Source organism: Ambystoma mexicanum, chromosome 5p (genome assembly GCF_040938575.1).
Source record: "Ambystoma mexicanum isolate Mex_15411 chromosome 5p, UKY_AmexF1_1, whole genome shotgun sequence".
NCBI classification, from domain to species: Eukaryota; Metazoa; Chordata; class Amphibia; order Caudata; family Ambystomatidae; genus Ambystoma; species Ambystoma mexicanum.
In genome coordinates this window covers 556271450-556284100 of record NC_090930.1, presented here as the reverse complement: position 1 = coordinate 556284100, position 12651 = coordinate 556271450, and positions in this window count along the sequence as shown.

Here is a 12651-nt window from a genome sequence, read left to right as displayed (position 1 = left end):
TATAATCAAGGGACAGAACCACGAATCACGAGTCAGTAAGAAGCTCTGACAAACATTTTGGCTGCAGCTTCATGAAAGTGATTTAGGCATCGTGAAAATGTTATATTCTCATGTGTATTGTTGTTGAAGTGGCATTTGCTGGATTGTTTTTTTTATCTACCTAGAGAACCAATTGTAAATTGCATGACTTTTTACCACATATTTCTCAAAGCTTGTGTTGGACAACGTACCTTTTAACAACATTATTGCAAATATTTTCTCAGGGGACAAAAACCTAGCCTGCATTAATTTGTTGGGCATGTTAATGCCCCTCCACCTAAATATTTACCTGCAGTCCCTGACCTTGAATCGTACAATGCCAGCACGCCTTAGGATCTGGCCATCCTTCAACCTGTGGAATATGTATACTGATGTTACTGGCCAGGCACAGTGGTGCCTAGTATGGTTGTTTTATCCTGGGGACAGACACTGCCCCCTTGTTGATACTCTATATGAAAGATGTAAAAGCTTAGCAAATCTTTGACTAAGTGCAGTGCTTGTCACGATCACCCCTGCAGCAGCAGCATCACCATGAACATTGTGCATACATGGTGCTCCAGGCTGGCCCGGTAGTCTACGGCGGAGCCTGCGCTGCTTCAAGGAGCTTGGCGGCAGCAGCGGGCCCAAGCAGGTCTTGCAGGGGGACCCTTTAATTCTGTTCTATGACGCTGATCACTAGATGCTTCAGATTGCTGATGTTGAAGAAAGTTACTCTGCTTTTAATGAAGTTGATGAAAGGCAGTTTTGGGGTCTGAAAACACATTCCTCACACTAGTAATTTCATGTTATAGCTGAATACCATCTGCATTAGATTACACATCTACAGGGTATGACATGAGGATATCGAACAGCGGGGCCTGGTAAATGTTAAATGTAGGCAGGCAAAAAGGAAGAGTCCCAGGGTACCCCACAGGAGAGAAAACTGACCCCAACAACCTGCAAGTGGCCTGGAGGAAAGAATCGAAACAACTGTACTGCTTGTAGAAGCATGGGTAACTGTAATACGCAGGTGGGAGAATTTAGGGTGGGCAACAGCATTGAAAGATTCAGATAAGTTCAGCATGAACATATGTGTACCACATCAATTCATTCAGAGACCAGATGGGACTCATGTTAATGTTAATGTTAATGTTAATGTTAAAGGACATTTGTACAGCGCACTATCACCACCGGAGAAGGTCCTCTGAAGCTATCGAATGCAGAACACTGGCAAGTCCGACTTCACCTGGACAATTCTTGAAACAATATTGGTACCACCTAGTGGAGGTAACCTACCTCCACCCCCATTTGGAAAAGAACAACTATGGATCTTCCTCATCGGCACAGATAGAACTGGCCTCAATGCACATAAGAGCTAGCAAACTGTGGCTACTTTCTAAAACCCTGCCTAAATGGGCCCTAACATGCACATGTTAGTAATGATGGAGGCATTTTCATTCAGTACCCTCAGATTGACGAAAAATATCATCAATGACATAGGACCCTGAGGTACTCTGAATTATGAACACAAATGGACCCCAGGAGTAGGGGGGCCCCACCCACATCTAGCTGAGCGTGGCCAACAGATCGGGGGGAGGATACTAGACCGCAATCATAAGTAGCCACCTTACAACAGGCAGACCATAGCAGTATCACCATGACAACCTCGAGACATGCCTCCACTGTGTATACCACAGAGGTGAAGCAGAGGTTGAGCACCTTCTATTAAACCAGCCCAGGCACAGTGTCAGCACACAAATGAATGAAAACTAAACTTTACACTTTACCCCCAGTAAGAATATAATTAAGGAACAACTGTTACTCTCGTCTTCAGAAATTTCAAAACATCTATTTCTGATATGAAGACTGTCCCGCACAACATGGGGACACACATGCATCAGTGGGCCTAGCTTGGGTGACAAAACTTGCCGTTAATAAGACCATGCGGGCATAAGATACAGGCAACATGTGGACACTCCAAGGTGGAGGCCCTAGCTACCAGAGTAAACTGCGCTCGGAATGATATCCCAGAAGGGATTATTACTAGCCGCCACAGCGCCACATAGATCACTTCACCCTGCGCTTGGAAAGTCAGACAGAACCAAGGTAAGAAATTACTCATCTGGCAGAGTGGAGGGAAGACACCCTCTCCGTACCTGCTCTTGCAGGATTTACAGCCCACACAATAAAACTGTGCCTTTTCACGCTAAATAATGTAAATTTATTTAAAAAAATGACCCCCAGCCCCAAGCAATCAAGTATAATACAATATTGCAATGTATTTAGGCATCCTGGACTATTCAACAGTCCCTACTTGAAGAGGCAGAAACTCCCCAAGGGAGCTGAGACATGATCTGGTATTGCACATTGGGGTAAAGATGTAAGCATAGCATCCTAAATGATTGAACACATTACACATGGATGTTTTGGAAGGGGAGAGTAACAACTGCACTGTTATCTCTCTCCCCCCTCTTCCCCTACCCTGTTTCCTCCAATCAGAGGTGCAGTTACCCGTTCCAACCCAGCCTTTTTTGCGGTGCCCATCATGGTACTGTGGCCCTGAAGAAAATGATAACATTTTTACATACCACTGAAACCGGTCGGCCCAGTTTGTGGTTCATGTGGTTTTCCCAGTGTTAACGAGACCACACTGTAGCACATGGTGTACACAGCTCTCTAATTCCCGAGCCTTGTTTTTAGTAACTATTTTTAACTAAATTTGAGGTGACAAAACAGGATAATTAAAAGCAATTATACCTATCCTGTATGAACTCTATCTCTCTGGGGCACAGTGTATAGCGACTTCAAAGTGTTTTTAACTTTGCCACGCGGACAGGAGAACTCCAGCAAGTAAGACACGAGTGGCAATCCTTGAGGGTGTGCACCAGGGGCAGGCCAGCTCAAGATTCAAGAATTTTAGGCAGATGCAGGTCTTCAGGCTCTGTCAGCTGCTAATGCGTATATACTCCAGTGATGTCTCCTCTTGAGAGTCTATGTCAGGTCAACAGTGAATCCATTAAGACATTCAGGGTGCAAAGGAGTCAAGGTGTAGCACCCAGGATGCACCTGGTGAGATGGGTTAGTGAGTGTTGTCCTGTACTAGAGAAGTGTCTGGTTACCACAGGTCTCAGTGAGCACTATGCCATCAGAGGGAGCTGCAGACGCTATGATGGCTTTTTCATGTCCAGTCTTCTTGTCAACATCTTCTTACAATACTAGTTGTACAGACCCCCATATTTATGCGGAATCATGGTGAGGCCATAGGAAACAAGATTGTATCATACTATTTGGTGAGTCGAAGCTCAGCCTAGTACAGCTAGGATTGGCAAAGGCTGTAATTTTGGCATTTGCACTTGTTTATGGGGCTCAGGTGCATTTTTACACGGGCACCATTCTCTGGTTCCTCATTCTGTGGGAACACAGCTGGCAGAGCAGGAGCTCAACAATACGAGTGAAGCAGAGCCATTATGGACGGAGCAGTGGGGAGGGAAGGGGAGGTGCAAAGCAGTGGAGAAGTCCCCTCCTGCCAATAATGAGCACAATAGAGGATGCATGGAAACAAGACGTACATAATGTAGTTGGTATTTTACATTTTCTGTATAAGAAGGCACTTAATTCTTGGACTATACTTACGTAGTAATTCCAAGTATAGCATTAGTACTGGACATGGGAGAAAGATTTCTCTTCACTCTGGTGTAAAGTAATGTTTTTAGTATGTATATTACTAATGTTATGGATCAGCATACATTAACTTGCAGACATGTTTGGAACTTTTAAAGTAAGCGCTGCGGTTTCGAGGCAAGGAGGGTGATCAAGTAGGAGTAGGGATGGAGTGGGTAGTGAGGGGTAAGGTAGTTTGATTGGCTGTTTGATGGGTGAGGGTACATTGCATAGGGTAGAAAGGGGGTTAGGGAATGTTGCTTGAGTTATAGTGAGTGAAGATGAGAGGGGTAATGTACAGTGGGTGGATGAAGTAGAGAGGGCGGGTAGGACATGTGTGTGTGGTAGAGAAGTGTGACATTTTAAAGAAGGGTGTATTAAGGCTGGTTGGTGGTTGGGAGTTGTGAGAGGTGGGGAAGGGCCATGGGAGGGTAGGTGGTTGGTGGTAGAGTGGGATGAGGTAGGGTATATCAGTGGGGATAAATGTGGGTGGGCTGTTGCAGGTGGGTGGTAGTTAAGTGAGCTAAGAGTGGGTCAGTGGGGAGTAGAGGGCTGAAGGATCATGGTTAAGTGATTGTGCATTCACAGATGGCTTCAAGAACACACCAACTCTTGAAGAAAGTTCAAGGATTTTTACTTGCTGTTTGAGTAGGGTCTTGCTAAGGGCCAACCCTCTTTCACATCTTGCCATGGTCTCCATCCACACTAGCCCAGACCTCCCTAGATCCTAAGTTGATTACTAGGGATTGGTAACCCCTACTGTCTGAGATCTAGCTGGCTGATGTTGAGGAACTAAAGGCATCTACCTTATCACTCTTACTGACTAGGGGATCCTCTAGGTAGATCCTAAACTGGGGTCCCATAAGTAAAATCATCTTATAAAGTGGTGTTTTCCAGTCAAGCAAGTCCCACTCAGTCGTTTCATATCATGGTCTTCTAATGCTCATCCTGATTGTATGTCCTCCTTCTCCCCCCTTCTCTTTCTCCCACTCTCTTTTGTCTATCACTCTCTCTTCCCGTCTTTATCCCTCTGATGTACTTCCTTCTCAAATCTATTCCTACTCTTTGCCTCCTCTGCTACTTCCCACTCCCCTCTCAACTCCCTCTCCACTACTCTCCACTTCTCTCCCTACTGCTCTCGACCAGTACCCTTTTTTTACTATCTCATTCACCTGCTTCACTCAATCTCATGTATTTCATGTACAGCCCCTACTTTTACACTTAACCTCAGTCACTCTCTTTGTTCACCATATATGCACTCTCACACACAAGGATCACTTTCGCTCTCCAGGCAATGCCTTACCTTGCACACCCTCTCAGAAATTCCCTTCCATGCTCTGCTGCACTTTTGTTCGTCTGTCTGGTCTTTCGGCCCACCTTCTCCTCTCTTGACCTCACTAGAACATCCCATACTCCTCTGTTCCCTTTTATTCTACCCATGCCCCTCATGCCCATCCCATTGGTTCTGGCACCCACCTGTCTGTCTGTTTTACTCGATCCACAGGGTCGGGTCATACAGAAGTGAGGCTTTAAAGTACCTCTCAAGCCCTGCCACCTCCTCAAACATGCACCGGACAGAGTTTTGTAATGATAGTCCACAACAAAAAGAGTACATTTCAGTTCTTATTTAGGTATTAAACTAGAGAGTGGGCGATGAACTGAAGGATCTCCTGTGCTAAGTCTAATGTTACTAGTGGTTTGTAAGAATACCTTCCACAGCATGCGTCTGGAAGAAGGACCTGCATCCTAGAGGCCCAAGCAAGACCATGAAAAAGAAACCAAATATCCAAGCCAAATATGCACGTGATAGAGATGTTTTAAACAGAAAATGTGATTTAATATTTTATCAAACTGAAATAATCAAAATGCAAACATCGTGTTTCAATCTGAATTCAGGTCTTTTTCAAGGCTGAACAAATTACTTAAAAGAACTACCAGGAGGGTAGGTTATTCTTGTTGGCAATGCAGCTAACTGTTATCAGTAAGAGTCCAGTGGGGTTAGGCGGTCTTCAGTGTTAGGTTTGCCTGTCTGCAGTTTGTCTTGCTCTGCCAAGTCGGGGTACACTGCTGACTCACTCTAGGGTGGATTGCACATTTCCTCATCTGGTGCAGAACAATAGACATATACTGCTTGGGAAGAATTGCTGCCCTTCCAACAAGGAATGTTGGACCTCCTCCTCTATACGACCAAGTTTAAACAAATGGCCTTACAAGCCACTTAGTCAGAGGAGGCTTGCTTCACATTGTACCGCAAAGGGTTTGTAGACAAACTTAAAGATGAACTCTCCCATGTTCCAAGACCATGCAACGTTAGGTCAGTTCATACAATTGGTCTTACAAATCGACTTTCATTTACAAGAGCGAAGAATGGAGAAGTGGATTCATCGCTCTGTTTTGCCCAGAGTCATGCCTACACTCCAACCTCTCACCGTACCTAATGAGTCCTCCAAACTGATTGGTACTGCAATAGGACCCTTGAGGGAAGCGGAAAGAAAGTGATGAATAAATAACAGACTGTGTATGTTTTGTGGTTCTGTAAGTGATTTCAATCTGGCATTTCGCCTAAGTCAACGCCTAGCGTGTAATGCACAACTGAAATCCTTATTTATATTGTGTCTAAAAGTTCTTTTATTGTGAATGCTGTACCACTTCTATCACACCCCTCTCTTGGAACATACCCCCCCCCTGGTCACACTGAAACAGGAATCAGGCTGGTTTGCAAAGTTAAAATATTTATTTATGTATTCACAATATAATCACTCTATGTTTAATGGATATACAATAATCACCAATGGGGTGATGTATCACTAAGCAATCTTTTTAATCATAAGGAGCAATAGTGAGCAAAACAATTCAGCACAGAAATAATACTTTTGTGTGTGTCTGTTCAAATCAACTAGCAATGTGGTTACTGCAATGTAAAGAGATAGGAGTAGAGAGAGCACGTATTCAGGAATGCAGAATTCAAACAGAATGTCAATCCCAATTTCCCCCCAGCAAACACAAGAGAGAAACAGAATTGATAAATTGGTTTTAAAGTTATCTTGAGAATGGATTGGGTAAAACACTAAATATGGTTTAAATTGCTGAAATTGTTTAAATTCTTATGGGAGCCGCTTTAGATAGTTACAGGCAAAGACTAGCAATGATTTAATACTAATAAGGAATGTGAAATCTTAAAATTGAGCTAGGGTGCAATCTAAAGCTGTTTTACACATTTAATATTTTGCCAAAATGAAAATTTGCGGCAAACTTTTCCGCGTGCGGTAATCGCGATTACGGGAGAACTATATGGATTTGGAATGCGGTTTTTGGTTCTATGGAAAACCGTGGATGTTAGCTACAAGCAGAAGTTGAAATTTGGTTTCTAGCATAAAAAAAGTTATGGATGTTTTAATGGAGGTCGTTTTTCTGAGGTAGGCGCAAGAATGGGAAAACAGGGATGCACTTTTAAAAGACAAATGGGATTTCTTATACTAGATTATGACTATAGAAAAAGAGAATGCCACACATGAATCTGCAGAACCTGGCTACAGACCCTTCATGTGGTGGATACTCACTTTCTTTCTGGGATTCAATTTATTTATTCACAATACTAATGATTTATGATTTTAGAAAACAAATGAGAGAAACTTAGCGCCAGAAAACACTCTGACAATTCAAAAATACTCCTAAACCTACCGGTTCTGAATACAAGAGAGGATGGGTTTAAGACAGGGATTACTATGGACAGTACATATGCTAGTGACACAGTTCTATCTATGGATATTAACTATATGGGTTTCAAACGGAACCGTCAGGGATTCTGGTCAGGGATTCTGGTTCTGGGACAGACTGCTGGGCACACCGAATTGGACTGGGTCTGCAATGGTTCTGGTCACAGCTCGGCACAGGACTGGATCGGGTCTGCAATGGTTCTCTGGTCACAGCACAGCACAACGGGATTGGATCTTTTGGTTCTGGTAATCATTCTTTTAGCTGTTTCTTTTGTTCCCGTTAGGTTTTGTGGGATTCTTTCTGGTTCTGGAAATTCAAGGCCTAGTTGAAAATGGTTCAACTAATGGAATGGGCCTTTCTGCCTGCCAAGTTTCTGGAGTCTGGAGCAAGGAAGATGGATGGTTTTCTTGCAGGGTGCTCCAGCAGCAATCGGTTAGTGGGTGAATCTGTGTGTCTTTCTAAGTCCTCAGCTGTCTCTACTTATGCTTATGATAAAGAGATAGAGTGGAGCCTCTTTTTAGATGCAACGAGGGCAATAGTCAGTGTTTTAAAGACGGTACAAGCTTTGATAGGTTGCCAGTGGGCCTCTAGCCTGGTTGCTGAAATGTGGTCATTGTAGGCCTAGGGTGGTGCGCAAGGCTTTGTTCTGCAAAAGTTGTAGTTTGGCCAGGTTCGAAGCAAAGGTGCCCATAAGTAGAATGTTGCAGCATTACAATTTAGTGAGGATACGTGCTCTCACAAGAGTAAGGCAGTTGCTTCTAAGTTCTAAGTGGCACTCAGCAACACGTTGGTTATCAAGTGTTTTATGTCTTTGTCATGCTGCCTTACCTGCCGGAACCAACAGGATTGTTGTGAGTCCACCACCTCCATGTCCAATCTCTCCGGAATCTGATAAGTATACTGGCACTGGAGGACCCAATGAGGGGAATAGGGTGTGTATGTTACGTTCTCCATCCCTCCATGTGTGACCAGAACCTTTTCATTCTTGTGACGTGGTGGTGTGTCTCTGGAGGCTGTAATGAGAGGGGATACACTTGCTCAGATCCCAAGTGTCTAGCAGTGGTAGTTCCCTTAGTGTATGTATGATCACATATGGCACCCAAGGGTGGGGGTACAACCCTGTGCCCCTAGTGTATGTTTTTGGGCACCTGTGTGTGGCCCACCGAGCAGGGTATGGGCTAATTGTAGCTCCATGCTGAATTTGACAGGTGCTCTGAATATCCTTCATTTTTGGTATACACAGGCCCTGCCATTGGAATCAGTTGATTCTTTATAGGAAACAAGATGACCCCTGTGGCCTCTTGCTTTCTATTGCCTGTTACCTTGTTCTTCCCAAAGTCCTGGGAAGCCCTGCCTCTGTCTCTTCCCCTGATTGGTGTTGGGAGGAAGTTCCATACATTGTATTGTGGGGAAGTCCAGGCCAGGTTGCTGGAGCCTTCCCAGTGACTGCATGTTGTAGGTACACCCTGTGGGTGGGACCTGGGTGAATGGAGTGGATGACCAATATGCACTTCTTATTATGGATGTCTAGTTTCTGGTATGTGACACAAAGACTGAGGCAGCACTGCCCGAAACTGGTATGAATGCAGTGTGTAGGGCTGAATGGCTGGGTACTTGTCGCAATACACATTCCTTGTTGTGAGTGTCTGAGAGGGAGGAAAATGCCCTGAATGCCCTGTGAGCCTGATTGACTGCCCGCCTGCTTAATACCCTTCTCAGTGATTGGTTGCCTGAGTGTGACCCAGCAGAATGGATGAGAGTCCAAACAGTATATCTGGGGACCTCTCACTGCTAGAAATCGTTCAGAAGCTGAAGTTGAAACTGATGCTTAACTTTGAAGCCCACTTGAAGAACAAGAACCGCTGCTGCAGTCCTTTGCCTTCAAGGAACTGATCCAAGAGAGGACCTGGCCAGGAGACCTCTTTCCGAGCTATGAGCGACCATCGTGCACCAGCTGATTTTTGCCAAAGCTACCTGGATGTCAGACACTCGAAAGGCTGCCAGCCTTATGGTTTTAAGAATCAGTGTGTGACCTTGCCACTTACAAAATATGTACACTTTGTTAAACTGAGGTTTAGTTGTGTACAAGGTAACTACATTACAAGCAATGGGATCTATTGCAAATGGTAAATTGACTCGGACGAGCTTAGAGGCTCTCCAGAGTGCTTGTGAAGCCAGGGAGTTAGACTTTGAGGATAAATCTATGGCTGAGCTGATAGCTGCGCTGGTGGACTACCAGACTGATTGTGAAGCTCTTGAAGTAGGGGATGTAACCCCAACCCCTTGGGGTGTTGTTGAATCTGATTTTGGGAATGCCACCATTTCTGCTGCCTCTGTTCCAACCTCCAGCAATGTTTCTTCAGGGAATTCCTTGCAGCTTGATTTATTAAGGATGAAATCGGCCTTTGAATATAGAAAGTTGGAAACTGAAGCTGAACTTAATAAATAGGTGTTGGCACAGCAAGTGTTACTCAAAGATACAGATCTTGAACTTACAAACAAGGACACTGAATGTCAGAAAATCCAGCTAGAGAAAGCTAGAGTGGAGACTCCAGCAAAACCAGTTGAGAGTGCCAGGTCCCCAGCCACCAAGTTTATGAAAGCTTTGGTTGGTGTGTATGTGGAGGGTTCTGATATCCTCCTATGGATTGAAGCATTGCATTTGAGATGGTTTGTGGAATCTATGATGTTGATAAGAGAGATTAGGCTAGTGTTTGTTAAGCAGAGTGCATCAGACTGGATATGACTGTATTCTGAAACATAGTGTGGAAGAAAGGGGTCAGTATGAGTGCATGAAGTCTGCTTTGATTGCCAAGTTTGGCACGACACCTACCCAATACCATAAAACGTTCAGGGAATTTAAGAAAAGTTTTAAGAAAAGAGACCATGGGCCTCATTACGAGTTATGCCGGTAAGGGAAAAATGATGCCGGTATGTAAATACCGGCATCATTTAACGTTCCGTAGCATTCTGACCCACAAACCCGGTATTAACGGCACCGTTATTTACGGTGCCGCTAATAGCGGCATAGGCGCGTACACGCGCCTCCTCAGGTAGTAAATACCGGCATGCCGGTAATAGGGGGCAATCACAACCCACGCAAACATGCAAATACCGGCATCGTGAACACGGTAATAACGGGCTGCATGATGCCGGAAAAACAGGCATCGCGGACCACCCGCAAACAGCAACCAAGATACAAGGCAGCTGCCACAGGTGCACACAATGCCCACAGGTGGAGTCAAAGGAGGCTGTGCCAGTATGAACTGAGCACACCCACACACCGCAACCCCCCCCGGCGTAGCCAATGCAGAGTTGGCCATCACAAAAGGCACACAATGAAACACCACACCCCTTCCCACAACAAAATGCCACCACTAGCACCATCAAACATGGTGCAGGAGGACCCGCCCATAGTGATACAACCACAGCAGCAACAACAGGCAGCACAGAGGAGACGCAGGAGGAGAAGGAGGGCGAGACATGGCCAGCAATCACCACCAGCGCAGCCATCAGTGCCATGTAGGCAGCCACCAATCCCTTGCACCAGACCCAGCCCATGTAAACCAACCCCTGAGCAGACGCACACCCTGGACCGGTTGGACCGTGACACCATCACCACCACATGACACAGAATGACATTGCCAGCCACATCGAGATACGCACTGCCATCCCCCCACCAATAAAGGTGGTTACTGTGCAACACTTCCTGGCCCCAGGCACCTACCAACACACAGTGGACCAGCTGCATGGCATTTCACAACCACTACTCTCACGCATGCTGGACCACGTGCCTGGCAGCCTGGTGAGTTGCACAACTGTCCCATGGCTGTGCTGTGGGGACCTGATCAGTGCAGATGCAGAAGGGGGAGGCTACTGCACCTGGGTGGCAAGGGGGGAATAGTGCACCTGGGTGGCAGTAGCCAGTGAGTGGAGAGTGCATGCCGAGCCAAACACTCCAGACCTGAACTAGCCAAACCGAACCCGACACATCACTGGGCCACAAATGCCAAACTATGCATATGGATGACGACAAGTAAGAGCCACAACCAGGCCACCATGGCAATGTCAAGCAATGCAGGACTGAACAGGATGGTAACCCTGGCAATGTGGCCAGTGTGAGCATGCATAATTGTGAGCATGCATAGAATACACATCATGAATTGGAGGCCAAACATTGCCGCACTAACACAGCACATCTGCCTCAGCATGCATGTTTACACCCTGCATCATCTATCAAACCACATCCAGTGTCCCACACCTCATTACAGTATCCATAGCATCTATGTGACTATTGCGTATACGTACAGGGACATGTGCATGCACACAGCAAATAGCTGCCGCCATGACTGAGTGCCCTGAAAGTTGGCAAGTCAGAGTGACACACAACTATTCCAATCTGCCTGCAGGTGATGGAGGATATACCTTCAGGCCGTGGCTACTTACCCCAATGCGTAACCGCTGAACTGGCATGGATAGGAGTACAATCGCGTGCACACTCGTACCCGTGTTCTGCCTGAGCATACCTTTGGCCTGTGAAAGCGCGGTTACGATGCCAATGCAGTTCTGGTGGTGCACTCCTATATAGGCCTGAGGGGGTGGCAAATATCACCATGGCCTGTGTCATGCTGCACAACATGTGCGTCCGGAGGAATGTACCACTGCCAACTGACATAGACATGCATGGGCCGGGTGACCATGAAGGGGATAGAGACGGAGGCGAAGGAGCCCCCCTGCCAGTACATGATGCACGGGATGGCCATGCTGTACGCCAAGCACTAATCCACGTGTACATCTGAAACGCACGGACCATGAAAGGAATGTTCCAGTGACACACTGGCTGCATGTGGGCATGCACACTTGTATACTTAGCAGTTCACAACCGTACGCTATCACACATTGAATGTACATTCACAAAATTAAGAATGTCCAGCCATTGAATTGCTTGCAAACAACGGGTGTATTATTCACATACATGTGATAATATTAACATTCCCCTCCAAACACCCCAGTGAACCCCCCCTCCCACCCCACAAACCCTCCAAACACCCCAGTGAAATCCCTCTCCCTCCACACAGATGCTAAGTGTCCCCATCTGTGCATCATACAGTGCTCCCTTCCACAATGTGTCCTGCCACAATGTCATTGTCCGTGCATTCATTTCTTTTGCATCTTGGTGTTGGGTGGTGCCATGGCCGGCCGTCGTGCGCTCCTCCTCATGTGACGCACCGGACTGGATTGGGCCGAGGTGGCAGG